Below are 18,653 nucleotides of genomic sequence, written 5' to 3' on the forward strand. Positions count from 1 at the left end.
TTGCTTTTGCTTACGTCCATGGTGTGGCATAACTGTTGTGAAGAAGTCTCTCTGTCTTGTTTTTAGGTTTTCACTGGCTCCCTCTACACTGCCATTTGTCACCATGGGACATACACTTCTAAGACATAAGATAAGGGGCCTCCTGAACCCTGTCAAGAACCATCTAGATTTTGACCCAAAGAATAGATGTGAGAGAGCTATCCAAGAGTTTCACCTTCTTCTCTCATCTTTCTCCCTTTCTCCTTTCCACAATATCTGGACAAGGTGGGCTTTTCTCTGCTTTCTATCACATCCTAAGTTCTGCCATCTTTGCGACTCTCAGTCCTGGCTTCTGTGTTAAAAGAAGCTCAAGGAGGGACTTCCTGAGGCAGGAATATGGAGCAGCAGCAGCTGCATTTCTCTCCTCTGCTCTCCCAGGTCAACTAGGAATAATCACAAGAGTGAGTAAAGAGTTTGAAAAATTGTCATCAGAAATTCAGAAACAACAAATGAGACTCTGAAAGGAAACACTAATTATCTCAAGGTTATTAGAGAGCTGCAAGCTGAAATAGCTGAGCTAAGAAAAAAACTAGCTGAACAAGCTAAAACAGTATCAGAACAGGGTCATAAAATAGATGGAACTCCAGAAAACACTAGAGGGGAGATAGAATAGAATAAATGAGGCTGAAGACAGAATTAGCAAGATTGAGGATGAATTAGAGACAACTAAAAAAGAAGTAAGAGATCTAAACAGAGATAAAGAGATACTAAAAACAACAACAGAGATCTATGGGATGACTTCAAAACAACTAAAAACAACAACAGAGACCTATGGGATGACATAATATATGCATTATTGGCTTACTAGAGGATGAAAGAGAGGGAAGGGAAGAAAGCAATCAACAGGACATAATAGCTGAGAACTTGTCTAGTCTAGACAACATCAAAGACTTAAAGGTTCAAGAAGCCCAGAGGTTCCCAAACAGAATTAACCCAGACTTAAAGACACCAAGTCACATCATATATAGAATGGAAAGGAATAAGGATAAACAAATGATCCTGAAGGCTGCAAGAGAAAAACAGTCACCTACAGAGGAAAACCCATAAGATTATCAGCATACTTCTCCACACAAACACTACAGGCCAGAAGAGAATGGCAAGATATCTATTGAGTGCTCAATGAGAAAGGCTTTCAACCATGGCTACTGTATCCTGCTAGACTGTCATTCAGACTAGATGGAGGCATAAAAACCTTCTCAGACAAGCAACAGCTGAAAGAATCAACTATCACCAAGCCTGCCCTGAAAGAAGTTCTGAAAGTTTTCCTATAAACAATCAGACCACCATAAATATGCCCCATATCAGAACACTCTAAAAGTCTACAAAAATGGTGTTAAAATATCTTTACTCTTTGATATCAATAAATGTTAATGGCCTGAATTCACCTATTAAAAAGCACTCAGTAGGAATATGGATCTGAAAACACAACCCAACAACATGTTGTCTACAGGAAACCCAGATGATGGATCAGAAAACACAACCCAACAATATGTTGTCTACAGGAAACCCACATAACTCAACAAGACAAACACAGACTCAAAGTGAAAGGGTGGAAAACTATCATACAAGCCAATGGAACAAAAGTGCAGGAACAGCTATTCTCATATCTGATGTGATAGACTTTAAAATCAATAAAATTAAAAAAGATAGGTGTTGTTGTGGTGGTCTGGTGTCAGGCTGCACCGCAGAGAAGAGAGCGGACGTCCAGAGCAAAGGGGTACACAAATCTTTATTATAGGATGGGGGGGGGTTGGTTCAGACCACGTGGAGCCAGCCGGCAATGGCCGTCCCCACTACCTGACCACGGGGGGGAGAGCAGGGAGCAAGACCTCAGAGAGGGAGAGCTGAGAGCCCAGAGAGGGGGGGTGAGGGGGCTTTTTATTGGGCGACAACCAGGGGTGATGTGTAGGGCCAGGATTGGTTGAAGGGAGCAATGCTAGGATTTCGTAGTAAAACCTGGGGGCGGAGACTGCATCAGAATAACTCCTCAGCAACAGATAGGGATGGACATTAGTTAGTGTTCAGAGGATCAGTCAATCAAGAGGACTTAACAATTATTAACATCTATGTGCCCAATGAGAAGCCATCTAAATACATCAAAAATCTACTGAAAGAGCTACAGCAATATATTAACAGCAACACAGTCATAGTAGGGGACTTCAACACCCCACTCTCTCAGCTTGACAGATCATCCAGGCAGATAATCAATAAAGATATGAGGGAGCCAAATGAGGAGAGAGATAAATGAGAACTATTGGATATTTTCAGAGTTATTCATCCCAAGAAACTTGAATACACATTTTAATCAAGTCCACATGGGTCATTCTGAAGGATAGACCGTATGTTAGGCCACAAAGACAACATCAGCAAATTCATGAGCATTGACATCATCCTACGCATCTTCTCAGACCACAGTGGAATTAAACTTACACTTAACAATCAACAAAAGATTAGTAATAGTCCCAAATTGTAGAAGCTCAGTAGTACACTGCTTAACAACTACTGGGTCAAAGAGGAAATCAGGGAAGAAATCAAAATGTCTTGAGTGTTCAATGAAAATGAAGACACAAGCTATCAAAATATTTGGGACATAGCTAAGGAACTACTGAGAGGGAAGTTCATAGCCTTTCAAGCACACATTAAGAAACAAGAAAGAGCATAAATAAACAACCTGATTGCACATCTTAAAGACCTAGAAGAAGAACAAAGGAACCCTAAAGCAACTAGAAGGACAGAAATCAATAAAGTTAGGGCAGAAATCAATAACATTGAAAAATAAGAAAACCATGATCAATGAAAGTAAATGTTGGTTCTTCAAAAGAGTGAACAAAATTGAGAAAACTTTAGCCAGACTCACAAAATAAAATAGGGAGAAGACCCAACTAAATCAGATCATAAATGAAAGAGGAAATATCACAACAAACACTGCAGAAATTCAGCATATCATGTGAGACTTCTATGAACAACTATATTCCACCAAGATAGAGAACCTGGAAGAAATGGACTATTTCTTCAATGAATCAAATTCAATTACAAAGAAGACTAAGGCAAGTATAAACCTGTGGGACTTCATCAAATTAAAAAGCTTCTGCACTGCAAAAGACCCAAACCAAAAGACCCCTCACAGAATGGGAGAAGAACTTTACATGCCATACATCAGACAAGAGGCTAACAACCAAAATGTATAAAGAGTTTGCCAAACTCAACAACAAGAAAACAAATAACCCCATCAAAAAATGGGGAGAGGACATGGACAAAATATGACCACAGAAGAGATCCAAAATGCTAAAAAATACATGAAAAATGCTCCAAGTCTTTGACACTCAGAGAAATGCAAATAAAGACAACAATGAGATGCTACTTCACTCCTGTGAGAATGTCATACATAAGAAAAGGTAGCAGCAACAAATGCTGGCGAGGTTGCTCTACTAGTGGGAATGTAAATTGGTCCAACCTCTGTGGAGAACTTTCAGAAGGCTAAAAATGGACCTACCCTATGATCCTGCAATTCCTCTCCTGGGGAGATATCCTAAGGAACCCAACACACCTATCCAAAAAGATCTGTGTACACATATGTTCTTGGGAGCACAATTTGTAATAGCCAAAACCTGGAAGCTACCCAGGTCTCACAACAGGTGAGTGGCTGAGCAAGTTGTGGCATATATACACAATGGTATACTACTCAGCTATTTAAAAAGGTGACTTCACCATTTTCAGCCAATCTTGGATGGACCTTGAAAAATTCATGTTAAGTGAAATAAGTCAGAAACAGAAAGATGAATATGGGATGATCTCACTCTCAGGCAGAAGTTGACAACAAGATCAGAAGAGAAAACACAAATAGAACCTAAACTGGAATTGGCATATTGCACCAAAGTAAAAGACTCTAGGGTGGGTGCGGGGGGGGGGGGGGGGAATACAGGTCCAAAAAGGATGAAAGAGGACCTAGCGGGGGTTGTATTGTTATATGGAAAACTGGGAAATGTTATGCATGTACAAACTATTGTATTTACTGTTGAATGTAAAACATTAATACCCCAATAAATAAATTTTAAAAAATCCAAGATTGGCTGAAAATGGTGAAGTCACCTTTTCATTAATACCCCAATAAATAAATTTAAAAAAAAACTCAAATAGTTTGAAATTTTTTTTTCCTTTCTTGCATGTTGGTTTTTGTTTTATTTTACTTTTTTTATAGATTTCTTCTGGTTAATGAGAGTGTCTCTCTTTGGGGTTCTGTCCTTTTGTTTCCTGGAGCCCTGACTTGGGAGGAGAGGAGGAATGCTTAAGGGAAAGATAAAATATATCAGTTTATTTTGGGCATTACGCCAGCTCCCCTGCATTGCTTGATAGTATGGCCTATTTACATAATCATTATTTTGCCTGAAAGATCCCCACGCATGCCTGCAACGTACATAAATCCAGCCAGCCTTCTACTTTCCCATAGTGCCTTGTTTTCTCCACCCCTTTCCTAGCCAATCCTATTCCTGAATTACCACTTCTGTTTTTACTCTATAAAGCCCACTGCTGTTCCTGGTTTCACTCTCTTTCTCTTCCCCATCCCAACCTGGAGAAGACCTGGAGAAAGGCTGACGTGCATAGTGGGAGGCGGCCATTTTGCTAGCTCCGCGTGGCCTAAACCTGTTGTGCTCACACCCAACTCTGGAGCATCTGCATCAATAAAGAATTGTATTACCAAGCCGCCATGAGTTCTCCATCTCTCTCTCCAGTGAAGCTAGCCAGGCAAGTTTGCTATATGTGAAATATTTTTATTGCTATAGAAGGCAAAGTGAAGTCTATCAATAATTACACAGTGGCAAATGTGGAAGTCTCTTGGTCTGCAGAAACTTCAGAGTGGTAGCCATACTTGCTTTGTGGCATGCTGGATCGGTGCTGAAGATAATGATATAAAATGTGTGTTTTAATGTTTAATTGCTGTTTAATTGCCACCAGAATTATCTCTGGGGTTTGGTGCTTGCATGATGAACCACTGCTTCTGGTGGTCATTTTTTCCTTTTTCTTTTTTCTAGTTGGTTATTTGATAGGGCAGAGAGAAATTACGTGGAGAGGGGGAGATTGAAAGAAAGAGACAGAGAGACACCTGAAGACCTGATTCCCCACTCATGTACTTTCACCCCTATGGGGAGCAAGGGTTTGAACCCAGGTCCTTGCTCATAGCAGTGATGTATATGCTTAACCAGGTATACCACTGCCCTCCCTCCAGTTTTGTTATTAACAATCTCAACATGTCAGTATCTTAGGAAACTTTTATTGATTTTGATACTTTTCAATAGCTGACACTGCATGAAACCATTTTTCTCACACTGAATACTGAGTCAGTAGAAGAAAACCAACCCTGCTGATCATTAAGTAGGTGAAATCCCTCTTTCACTATTTTTCCTGGTCACTTTACTTAGTAATCTCATGATATACTAGAGTGGAACATAGGAGAGATGAGTTACTAATTGCATCTCACATTTTCAACCTTCCTTCTACCTCTGTTACTATTCTGGCTTTCCTTCAAGTCTGAACATTTTATAAGTGGCCACTTATTCCTTGCCTCCTGTTAATCACTCTTTTAGTTGCCCCCTACCCCCATTTTTCTACCAAGCAGGGACATCAAAGATTTCAAGGGCACCAAGGACATTTTTCTGTGCCACTCACCCTCTTTAGATAATAAGGATTGTTCATTTCACACTAGCACATTCTTCCCCTTTTGGTTTCTTTCATGCTCTTGGTTTTCCTTCAACTTTTGAGATTCAGTTTTCCCTGTCTCATTCATACTTCTCTTCTTCTTCCACATCTAAAAGCCTACATTATCTGTGACTAGGTCCAAGGCTCCATTTCCTTTGTCCTCTAAAAACCAAGGATTTATCAACCCAGTGCTGAAATTTAGTCTGTAGTTTTTTCTATAGATTTGAGCATTTACATTTCACCTGGGGAAGGGGCAAAGGTGAAAACTTTAAATCTGTCAATCTTTCTGCTATAATGACTTTCACAACCTGAGCTACAGAGGATGAGTTGACCTGTGTTTATAAATAAGCCTTCTATGTTTTAAGCACATTAAAACATTGTTTCATAGCATTTACAATAATATACTTTACCTCACTATAAAGCTAGTTAATTTCTGAGTTTTGATAAAAAAAAATCAGGGAGTTTGGTGGTAGCACAATGGGTTAAGTTCACATGGCACGAAGCGCAAGGACCCCGTGTAAGGATCCCAGTTTGAGTCCCTGGCTCCCCACCTTCAGGGGAGTCACTTCACAAGTGGTGAAGCAAGTCTGCAGGTATCTATCTGTCTTCCCCTCCTCTCTCTCCTATCCAACAACAACAACATCAATAACAACAACAATAATAACTATAACAATAAAACAAGGGCAACAAAAGGAAATAAATAAAAATAATTTAAAAAATTTTAAAAATCAATACAAAGAATTTGGGGCTGGGAAGACAGACCATAATGGTTAAGCAAAAGACTTTCATGCCTGAGGCTCTGAGGTCCCAGGTTCAGTCCCAGCACCAGAGCTAAGCAGTTCTACTGTGTGTGTGTATGTGTGCTTCTCTTTCTATCTCTCTTTCATTAATAAATAAATGCAATATATGAAAAAGAAAAGTGATCTGGGATGTGGCACACTGGCTAAGGCACTAGACTCTCAAGCATGAGGTCCTGAGTTCAATCACTGGCAGCACATGTACCAGAGTGATGTCTGGTTCTTTCTTTCTCTCTTCTCATATTTCTCATTAATAAATAAATAAAGCCTTAAAAAATAAAAGAAAAAGAAAAAAGTACATTGTTTCAGCTTCTCATTTATTAAAACTATGAGAAAGCCCTATTGAGACTTTGAGAATGGCTTTCCCACCCAGCTGCCCCAGCTTCCTCAAGACAGAACTGGGTCTAGACAGACCTGAAACATCATGACTATGTAATGGAGTCATCTTGAAATGTCCTGGTTATGTGTCCCTTATGCCCTCTCTGAGCATGCTAAGAATGCCATATTCTGAAGGTGCCATGTATGAAGATGCATGATCAATCTGTGTGTACCGTGAAATCCTTCCAGACTCCCAGAAGAGTCAATAACCCCCCCCGCCACACACACACACAACTTCTGCAATTCAAGAAGAGAAAACAGAAACAAAAACTTCTCTAACCAGCTGTTCAGGGAATTAGAGTTTTGAGAATTATTTCTTTTTGACCTTACTTGCTAAACATAATAAATCATTGATTTCAGCAATTCCTCAGGTCTGCCTAATTGGCTGACACACACCAAGCAGAGATTCCCTTGAATTTAACAACCACCACCACATGAGATATTATGATGACAGAAGAAATCATTAAGAAGTAAAAGATAAGCACACATGTTACTATGTGCAAGGACCTGTGTTCAACCCTGGCTCCCCACCTGCAGGGTGGAATCTTCACAAGCAGTAAAGCAAGTGATACAAGTATCTCTCCCTCTCTACCTTCCCTTCCTCTCTCAATTTCTCCCTCTTCAATCTGTTGAGGGACAGGAAATATCTAAGGGTACACAGACATTGCTGCATCACTGTGGAACACATATTCTCCAGACACACCTGCATGCCTGGGGTAAGAAAATTGCTGTTTAGCAAATGGGAGTGGTGGCAGGTATGGTTTGGAAAGGTGGAGATGGGGCTTGGGTATTAAAAGCTAGACCTATGGGCGTGGCTCGTTTTCTGTCTGCCCAGGTCAACATGTGAATAGTAGCTCTGAAAGGCTTCTCTCCCTTTCTCTCTTTCTCTTTGTCTCTCTACCAATGTGGGCCTCCCATCAAGATGTGAGTAGGGGGCTTCTTCTCTCTCATGCTCTCTCTGCTTAGATCACCATGTAAGTTTAACATGTCCGTAAGCTGCTTTTTAGGCTTTCTCTCTTTTTTCCTTTTTTTTTTTTTTTTTTGGAGTTGACAGAGAGAAATGGAGAGAGGAGGGGAAGACAGAGAGGGGGAGAGAAAGACAGACACTTGCAGACCTGCTTCAGGGCTTGTGAAGTGACTCCCCTGCACGTGGGGAGCAGGAAGCTGTAACCTGGATCCTTATCCTGGTCCTTGCGCTTGGTGCCATGTGCATTTAATACATAGTACTACTGCCCGACCCCCCCCCCCCCATTTTTTCCTCTTCTTTTTTTTTCCTTTATTGGGGGATTAATGTTTTACATTCAACAGTAAATACAATAATTTGTACATGCATAACATTTTCTCTTTCTCTTTTTCCCTCTCTCCATGGGGCTCTTGGCCCTAGGTATGCACCCCATCAACATGTGAATAAGAGAGCTCTGGGGCTTCTCCCTCTCTGCCTGTCTTACACACAGGCTCTCTGCCTAAAATGTGAGTGTTCTCAATTCTCCTGAATGAAGTTTAAAATTTCTGAAAAATCATGCTCTCTCCTCAATTCTTTGTTGAAATAATGCACGATGAACTTTATAAATGTTGGGGAAATAACTGTCAGTCCCTGGTCCCTCCCCTTTCCCCCAATACACTGTCAAATAAAGAAAGAAAAACAAAATGAGAAGAAAAAATGGCCTCCAGGAGTGGTGGATTCCTCATGCTGGCACCCAGCCCCAGCAACAGTCTTAGAGACAATAAATAAATAAATAGGCAAGTACTGGATGGTTTTGTTTCTATGTGGACTACAGATGACTAAAATAAAGGAACCTGCAGAAATAAAAAAAAGAAAGAAAGAAAAGAGAAAAATGAAAAGGAAGGATGGAAGGAAAGATGAATGAATAGGTTTTAATCACAAAGTAAGATGGGTTGTGATATACATTTGAAATGAGAGATCTGAGCAGGAAACTGAATACAGTCCCTTATTTGCTATGGGCTCTGATATGCAACATATTTTAGAGACCACAGATATGACTTAATTCTAGTTTTAATAAAAGGCAGAATATTGGCAGAATGTGAACATTTTTTGTCTGAAAGTGGAGAACTTTCTTCTGCAGAAAATAAAACCTAATCCCCAAAATGCTGTTTACCCCAGATTCTATCCTATTTTTGTCCCTTAAAACTTTTAATATGTAAAAAGGGATTCCTATAAAATAAATGAGGCAAATGTTAGCTTCTTATTAGCAGTAGGAGGGATATTATGTTATAGCTGAGGCAATTTCAGGTAGAAGATACTGCTGAGTGGGTTAGAAAAATGTTGTTAATGTCAGGTATATGCTTGAGAAGATTTTTTTTTTTCTAGCCAACAAAACATTGTTTTCTCTGGCTTGAGATTTTGTAGGTGAGCAAGACTGGACAGCCCATATTTGGTAGGGAAAGTATAGGGAAAAAAATTTTTTCTGCTAATAGTTGACTTATGTTAAAAAAAGATTAGTTATCAGGGGTGGGTGGTGGTGCAACTGGTTGAATGCACATTTTACAAAGTTCTAGGAACTGGATTTAAGGCTCCAGGCCCCACCAGTGGCAGGAAGATTCCCAAGCAGTGAAGCAGTGCTGTAGTTATCTCTCTCTTTCTCCCCTTTTCTATCTCCTTCTTCTAGATTTCTGTTCCTATCCAATAAATAAATAAATACAATTTTAAAAAGCAATTCTTTAAATAAGGATTATTTATCATGTATTCAATTATGGCAAGCAGAAATATGAACTCTGAATAATTCCTTGGAAAACCCTATTCCATAAAGCAGTAAGGTTTTCATCTGGGGCGGAGGTGCAGCGGTAGAGTACAGAATTTGTAAGCCTGAGATCTTGAGCTTGATTCTAGGCACCACATGTGTCAGAGCAATGTTGTGGTTCTCTCATATAAATAAATAAATAATCAGTTTGGGCGGAAGGGAGATAGCATAATGGTTATGCAAAGAAACTCTCATGCCTGAGGCTCCAAAGTCTCAGGTTCAATTTCCCACACCACCACAAGCCAGAGGTGAGCAGTGCTCTGCTTAACAAAACAAAACAAACAAACAACCTTTTAAAAAAAATATCTTTATTTATTTATTGGATAGAGAAAGTCAGAAATCGAGAGGGAAGGGGTTGATAGGGGAGAGACAGACAGACACCTGCAGCTCTGCTTCACCACTCACAAAGCTTTCCCCCTGAAGGTGGGGATGGGGGGGTGGGGCTCGAACCTAGTCCTTGCACACTGTAATGTGAGCACTCAACCAGGTGCACCACCACCCAGTCCCAACAACAACAACAACCTTTAGAACAAAAATCAGTTTTGTTCATGCCAGTGTTGTATTTCTAAGTTCTAATAGGTAACAGGCTTTCTAAAAACAAACAAACAAACGTGTGTGAGGTTATTAGGAGAGAGAGAGAGAGAGAGAGAGAGAGCGTGCGACTCCTGGAGGGTGCTGCAAGGACATTAATTAAGCAACCACTCTACCCTGTAGACACCGTGGGCCAGACACCAAAATGTCTGCATGATACATTTGTATCTTTCCCTTACACTTCGTTATGGCTTAAAAAGAAAATGCAGATGAGTGTCCCTGGAGACAATGCTGAAGTTAATCCCGTCAGGGTTATTCTCAATGACCCTGATGCCCAGTAAATAGAAGGCCAAGGAAACTCAGGATTCGCTCTCATTCTTGAGGTCTTACACATGTCTATGCTTCTATCATCTTCTCTCTTTCCTATGTCTGCTTTGCTTCAGTAAATGCTCATTTTCCTGAAACTGAAAGAGGTCCTTTGTGATTCTTCTACTTGAATGTTTATCTAGAACTCTATCAGCTTAAAGGGAGTCCCTATATCCACTGCCCTGTTCCTTTCATCAAGGCCTTGGGTTCAAGCTCCAGCACCATATGGCATCATCATGAACAGAAACAGGGAAATTCCATGGCTGGTAGAGCAGTGTTGTGCTCATCTCCTTGCGTGTCCATCTCTCCCTCTGTCTTCTCTCAGAAGAATAATGAGTAAAAAATTCCTCCTGGAGGTGACTCAGAAATATTGCAAGAGTAGGAAAGAGGGAAAAAAAATGTTAGGGAGAAAGACTAATTTTACCTCCCTACATTTTAAGGAAGAAGAAATTGCTAAGATAAAGCATGTAACAGGGACACCTATAGTACAGAAAATTGGAGATTCACAAAGCCACCCAAAACAAATATCTGCATCTGAACAGCTAGAGGGCTGGCCTGGAAATCACCTGACTGAATAACAAAGGAACACCATGTGACTTGATGGGTCTACCTGATCACTTGGCTGGATCCAATGATGCATTTAATGGGGGAAAAAGAGCTGGGGAGGTTGGATTTGGGTATGTGGCCCCAGGCCTCTACATGGTTCCATGGATTGGCTTGGTTTCAATTAATAATAAATTCTTTTCTCTTAGCACCAGTATTGTGTTAGCTTGTAATGGATGGGGGCAGATTAAACTAAGATGCTTGTAAAGGATTTTATACTTTGTAGGTGCCATGTCAATATGACACATTTATGCGGTGCTAAGTATATTCCATGGAGGTGCATTGAAAAGGGAGACTTAACTGACTCCTATCAGAATGCTCTTCCTCTGGCCATTTGTGCAGGTGAAATCAAAGATCATGTGAGGGTAACAGGAAGGCACTGTGTGCAAGCCTCAGAAGCATGGCCTCACAGAAACCCACCCTGGTGGCACCTGAATCCTGGACTGGCAGAAAGGTACAAAAAATTAATTTCTGTCCTTCAGACCACCCAGACTATGAGATTTTATTATGATGGCCTGAGCATGCTAAAAGAACATGTAAATAATGGAGTCACTTGCAATTCCCCAGCTGCAAGAAGATATTAAAATCTCAGACTTTTTTTTTTTTTTAATGCCAGGAGTAATAACCTTCTTCCTGTGCCTTGATGACTTTTGCTTAATTCCAGAGGATAGAAGTGACCCCTGCTGTGACATTCTCCTTGCTCTCCCCAAGTATGGGTCAGCTCTGCCTTTCCTGGAGGCAGGGCTAGTGTAAGGATGATGAAAGGCAAATCCTTTGTAGAAAGGTCAGTACAATTAAGAAATACTGTTCAGCCAGTTAGCTACCTATGCTAGTCATATATTATAAATTCTTATATGGCAGTTTATTCTTAAATTTAAATAACATCTAAATAAAATTTAAAATTCAACTACTTAGTTGTAATAGCCACATTTCAAGTACTTAGTAACTGCCTGATGACCTCAGCTACTGCACTGGACACTCAGAAATGGAAGATTTCACCAATGCAGAAAGTCTTAATGCACAAAGTGTGCTTGACTATAAGGTATGTGTATGTGTATATGTGTGGGAATCTCTATCCTTTTACTTTAGTTTTTCAGCATATAATCTAGTGCTTGCTAGATAGTAGGCATTCATTAAGTTCTAAATGAATATTATTCTAGTTTTAATATTTTAATAAAAGAATACAAATTAATATTATTTATCTAGTTGTAAATATTTAAAACATTTATAGTTGCTGGAGATTACAGGCATAAGCACACACATAGAAATTAATTTTTAATACTGACCAGTAAAAAAACTAAATTCCAGGAAATGTCATCTTATCTGGAGGAGCACACCAACATGTATCATTAAGATATAATTATAGAATTCATCTCCCAGGTATTAATATAGCAATCCATAGTTGTTAGTTCTGAAGCAACATATCGATTTTAATTTACTTTTTCTAGGTCATCTCTGCTCTACTATTCCATAAGTGACCCTACGGACTCATTAAATCTTTTAGCATGAAATTTATGCAACCCTATTTAATGAGTCCTTCAACACCTTGGATTCTCTGGACCTCATATCTATTATTTCAGTGGCAAACCTCTGACTTTAATTAATCATATTCTTTATGGACTCAAAGGTCACCCACTCATACGCAACTCCTGGCTTGCAAGCAATCTCTTTGTCACCATGTTTAAAGATCTTAAAAAAAAAAAGATTCATAAAAAACAAGAGAGATAAAGAATAATCCTTGGGGGATCTGTGTAAAGATTTAGATAATCTTACTTTTGGAAAACTTTACTTTGTTTCTTGTTGAAATATTTAATAAGCTAGCTCAAAGAAGTTCCCTTGTCTCTGATCCCAGAGCAAAAGAACTGGGTGACTCATCACATACCCTGGAGAAGGCCTTTTCCATGCCATGACCAAGACTGAAAGAAACACTAAAAAATGTTTCTCTAGATTTCCTGTACTTAGTAACCACATGATGGTTACTAAGGGGTAAGTATTAGTATACTTACCCCTTACAGTAAGTGTAATTTGAATGAATCAATGAAGATAATTGCTTAGCAAATAACAACAGGGTCTTGTGCAAGTCTAACTTCTGTTCTAACATTTAAGGTTGGAGCTGTAGGTTTTAGTTAACAAAGATGTTGTTCCAGAGCTAGAAGAAGATAATGATTTAAGAGGAAAGAGTAAGGAAAGGTGGTCCCAAATGAAGCATACCTACACATAACTATGTGTAGGAAGAAAGGAAGGAAGAGGAAAGTCAAAGCTAAGGGTGGTAGATACTTCCTCTAGCCTTGTGCTTTAGAGAGAGGAACCGTGAGCTCGCAGCAGCCATGACCAGAAAAGATTGAGTCAAAACCCTCATAGACCACATACACAAACCACGTCATGTCTCAAACCTTCTTTGACCTGCTTGGCATCACATCCTGGTTGAATGTGATGGTCAGAAAAAAAAAAAACAAAAAAAAAACAGATGCCTGCTTGTCAATGATAAATGCTGCTGACAACTGTGTTTTCTTGAAGATGAGATCTATCCTGTTTCTCAAACACTGGGAATTTGTTTTCTGAGGTTTTTGTAGTGCGAGGTCACTTTTCCAGGACATTTATTAGAAAACAAATGATTTTGTTGGCTCGGTGATAGCACAGTGTGTTAAGTGCACACGGTGCAAAGCACAAGGACAGGTGCAAGGATCCCAGTTCAAGCATCCAGTTCCCCATCTGCAGGGGGACCACTTCACAAGCGGTGATGCAGGTCTGTAGCCCCTCTTTGTCTTCCCTTCCTTCAATTTCTCTTTGTCCTTTCCAACAAGATGACAGCAATAATGATAACGATAAAAAGGGCAACAAAAGGGGAAAAAATAGCCTCTAGTAGCATTGGATACATAGTGCAGCAAGAGACCCAGCAATAACCCTGGGGGCAAAAAAAAAAAGGAGAAAGAAAGAAAGAAAGAAAGATAGAAAGAAAAGTGATTTTGAGAAATATGCATATCCTCTCTATATCAAATCCAATGCCATTCATTTTGGAGCTAAATCTTTGGCAAGATTTTTTTTTTAATCTTATGGAAGCTGGGTTATATCCCTAGCAGTTGAAACATGGTTTATTATATCTAATTGGTGGTTATACCTTAACTACTCAGAGAGATCTGCTTCCTCCAACAGAAAGGCTTGAAGAATCTCCATTTAACAGATGAGCTCTGGGCCCAAACAATGTACCTACTTTACTGCATACATGTACACAAACTGTACAAAGGAAATATCACCCCTGCTATCCAGTGTTGGTATGCTTCTAAATTCTGCTTCTAAGACCCCTTCTGTTACATTGCTTGAGGCTGTGGTCTATTTACATAATCATTGTATTCATTGGTTTAATCCCCACTGGTTTGCAGGCTCTTTTCCTCCTCCCCACCCCCTATCCTACATACTTCCTCTTCCTGACACTTCCGCCTCAGGAGACATAAAAGACAGAGCTTTCTAATGAAGAGAGATTAGAAGAGATTCGATTGTTGAACTGCATCCCCGCTCATCAATAAAGATTGAACTGTGTTCCCAGCTCAGCCATGAGTCTCTGGTCTTCTGTCTCCCGTCCGTGAAGCTATGGCACCTTGAACAGGGACTGGCAATCCAGCTAATAAAATCATGATTATAGTGAACTACTGAGAAAACTGAAGGACACAAAACATAGGGTCTCCAAGACTTACTACATTTTATGTGGTAAAGTTCATGTCAAGTTCATGCCTTCACTGGCTGAAGGGGGTTTGGTGAGGTGAAACCTCTAACTGGAAGAAAACACATGGAACCCATATCAGTGGAGCAGGAAAGTACAGCACAGTTTACCACTCCTTTCAGACTTTTCAAGTGCACAGTGCTGAGCCTAAAACTTAGCATGCAACGTGCTTTGAAGGTGTTTGGCAACATGATTCCTACTCACGAATTCTAATTTTCCTATTTAAGTGTCTGGAGAACTTTTAGTGCACTCCTATGGTCTTTAGTATTATTCTTCAGTATTATAAAATTCACAGGTTTTTTTTTTTCAGTGCCCCATTATAATTGGCATATACTAGAAATGAAGGCACATAAATACTTGACAGAAAATTGCACTTTTCTGACGCTATAGCGTTAAGTATTTTTAGAAATAGCTCATTCTATAACTCGTTACAGAAAGTTTCATGCATACACAAAATGAATAGATACAGTGTTTATTTTTAATCTTATTCTATAGTGCTTTATAGTTACTAAAAAAGAGAAGTTTCCATGGCCTGGGAGGTGGTACAGTGGATAAAGCTCTCAAGTGGCAGGAAAAGGAGCTCACTTTAATAGTGTGCTGCTTTGTCAAGTGTGTTACCCAGGGTCAAGTCGGACCCTTGCTTTATTGCAGGAAGCTTCAGTGTTGTGGTCTCTCACTACTTTTTTCTCTAACTGTATCTGAAAAGCCAAAACAAAACAAGGACAAAAGTTGGACTCTTGGAAGTCGGGGGTTAGCACAGTGGGTTAAGTGCATATGGCGCGATTTACAAGGACTGGGCAAGAATCTTGGTTCAAGCCCCTGGCTCCCCACCTGCAGGGGTGTCACTTCACAAGCAGTGAAGCAGGTCTGCAGGTGTCTATCTTTCTCTCCCCCCTCTGTCTTCTCCTCCTCTCTCCATTTTTCCCTGTCCTAATAATGATGACAATAATAACAACGACAATAATAATTACAACAACAGTGAAAAAGAACAGTGAAAAAGCAACAAAAGGGAAAACAAATAAATAAATATAAAAAAGAAAAAAGAAAGAAAAAAAGAAGTTGGATTCTCAAGGATGAGGTCTTGAGTCCTATCCCTCACATTACATATAGCAGGGTAATGTTTTGGTTCTATCTCTCTCCCTGGTGATTGTCATTTTTAAAATAAAGAAATTCTCACTTTTAAATACATAACAAACACATTCACCTTTATTTATTATCCTTTTATGATAAAAGTAAGTATATTTCATAAGTGAAAGGTTGAACTCACAAATTCTAAAATGTTAAATTTCAAGTATTTATCTGATGAATAGTCTCAGGGTAAAAATTATTATTATTATCATTATTTTCTGGCAAAAGTATGATATCTTTATAAACTATTGTTTTTTAGTCATTCATTTTGTTTTCAGTTGTAGTATATTGATGGAGATTTTTATTTTATTTTATTTTTAAAATATATATATATTTATTTATTTTCCTGTTTGTTGTCCTTGTTGATTTTCACTGTTGTTGTAGTGGCAAACGCTAGAAGAAGAAGTTGTTGTAGTTATTGTTGTTGTTATTGATGTCGTCGTTGTTGGATAGGACCGAGAGAAATGGAGAGAGGAGGGGAAGACAGAGGGGGGAGAGAAAGATATACACCTGCAGACCTGCTTCACCACCTGTGAAGCAACTCCCCTGCAGGTGGGGAGCCGGGCCAGAACCGGGATCCTTATGCCGGTCCTTGTACTTTGCACCACGTGCGCTTATCCCGCTGGGCAACCGCCTGACTCCCAATGGAGATTTTTTTTAAAGGTGCGATGAAGCTTGCATTTGGGAAAAATATTAAACTTGGTACAGGGGTCAAGTAGTGGCACATCCAGTAGAATGTCCATCTTTTCATTCATGAGAACCTGGGTGCAAGCCCCAGTCCCGCCTGCAGGGGGAGAAAGCCTCATATGCTGTGGAACAATGTTGTATCTCTCTCTCTCTCTCTCTCCTCTCTCTCTCTCTTTCCCCACATCCTTTCTCAATTTCTCTATAAAGAAAAAAAGGAAGATAAAAAAACTTGGCACAAAAATACATTTTCCATATACTGCTATTGACAGTAAATTTTCTTATTTATTCTAATACAAAACAGTATTTTTTTTTCTGTTTTCTCAAGCTCCTTTTCTGTGTTAATGCATGAAATTGATTTATTTTTATATTGCCTTTTATATGTGGGAAGCTTGAGTTCAATTTCTGGAATTGCATGTGCCACAGTGATGTTCTAGCATTCTCTCTTTCTTTCTCTCCCTTCTCTCTCACTAATGAATGAATGAATGAATAAGTGTTTTAAAAAACATATTAAAAGAGTCAAGCTTGTGATTAGGACAAAACATATGATAAGATATCATGAAGACAGATTGCATGTTTTTTTTTTCCCCCAGATGCCTAAGGAAGGAAATAGGAATGTACCAGATCTGTTAGTGAAATGTGACCTAGAGAAATGTGACAGTTTAGGCATTATCAGCTTGAGAGGAAATCAGAAAATCTGACTCTCTGGGCTTACTCAGACCCCCAGAATCAGAATATACATTTCCATAAATTTCTCACATAATTCATATCCTAATTACAGTTTGAAAAGCACTGAGTCACAGCATAATTTTATGTGTCAGTTAATATAGAGGAAGGAGAAGACCTGAGATTTCTCTCAATACATTTGTTATAGGAAGGAGAAGACCTGAGACTTCTCTCAAAACATTTGTTGTTTTCAGTAATTCTTGTTTCTAAACTGCATTTCTAAATTGCGTTGTGTCACAGATGAACAAATGCTTCAAAACACTATCACCCTCACAATATACCTCTATTTTTCAATATGTCAGAACATAAATTTGTTTCTTTATAATAACAAGAAAGCCTGTTTTTCTTGAAAGGCACTACAAAAATGTATATGTATATCTATATTTTAATATTTTGTTATTTATTTATTTACTTATTGTGTAGGGACTGAAAAAAAATCAGGAGGGAAAGGGAAGGAAGAAAGGGAGAAAGAGAGATATCTGCATCACTGTTCACTGTTTTTGAAGCTTTCCTTCCTGCAGGTGATAGGGGCTTGAACCCTGGGCCTTGTGAACTGTAATATGTGCACTCTACCAGATTAGCCCTTTTATTTTATTTTTTTAATAGACAGATTTGAAACACATGAACTTGCTAAAGGAAAGGATAGAAAGAAAAAAGAAAAGAGAGAAAGAAAGAGAAAGAAAAAGGTAGTCAAACTGTCCCTAAGACTTTTTGAGAATTAAGATTGTTGTCATTTTGATATGTGTATGTAGGAGGGGAAGATGGGGGCACAGAACTTTGGTGGTAGACATGGTATGGAATTATTCCTCCTATATCTTATAATCTGGTAAACCATTATTAAATTACAAATAAAAATGCCTTTTAAATCAGCTATTTTTTATTTTTATTGTCTTAGCTAAAGGAAGACAATAGATTTTATGATGCAGCATCTCTAAAAAGTTAAAGATCGCTCTAATTTCCAAAGTTCAATTTGCCTGAACCAACAACTCCTGGTCAAAGCTTCCAAACTAGTGAGGTATTTTCCAAAGCTCTTGATTACAGAACCTCAGGAAATCATGAGCTATCCCTTTAATTCTAAATACCATCTGGGAATAAAAGGAATGTTAGTGTATTTTTAAAAGGAGGGATATGGTAAATTAAACAGAGTTGAGAAAACCCTCTTGAGAGTTTATCTCCTTGGATTTCTTAAGACAATAAGACTGTGGGAAACCAGTGTAGAGAGAAGCAGAA

The 18,653-nt window shown here is 39.0% G+C and overlaps 1 protein-coding gene and 1 long non-coding RNA gene across 3 annotated transcripts in view; one reads left to right on the plus strand and one right to left on the minus strand.

Annotated features, from left to right (window-relative positions):
• PLCB1 (phospholipase C beta 1) overlaps window positions 1-18,653 on the minus strand; it is an 805,117-nt gene that overhangs the window by 65,655 nt on the left and 720,809 nt on the right. The gene's annotated exons all lie outside the window — the stretch shown is intronic.
• Window positions 1-18,653, plus strand: part of LOC132537428 (uncharacterized) — a 44,444-nt gene that overhangs the window by 24,900 nt on the left and 891 nt on the right. The window lies entirely within an intron of this gene.

This window comes from Erinaceus europaeus, chromosome 1 (assembly GCF_950295315.1).
Source record: "Erinaceus europaeus chromosome 1, mEriEur2.1, whole genome shotgun sequence".
NCBI lineage: Eukaryota > Metazoa > Chordata > Mammalia > Eulipotyphla > Erinaceidae > Erinaceus > Erinaceus europaeus.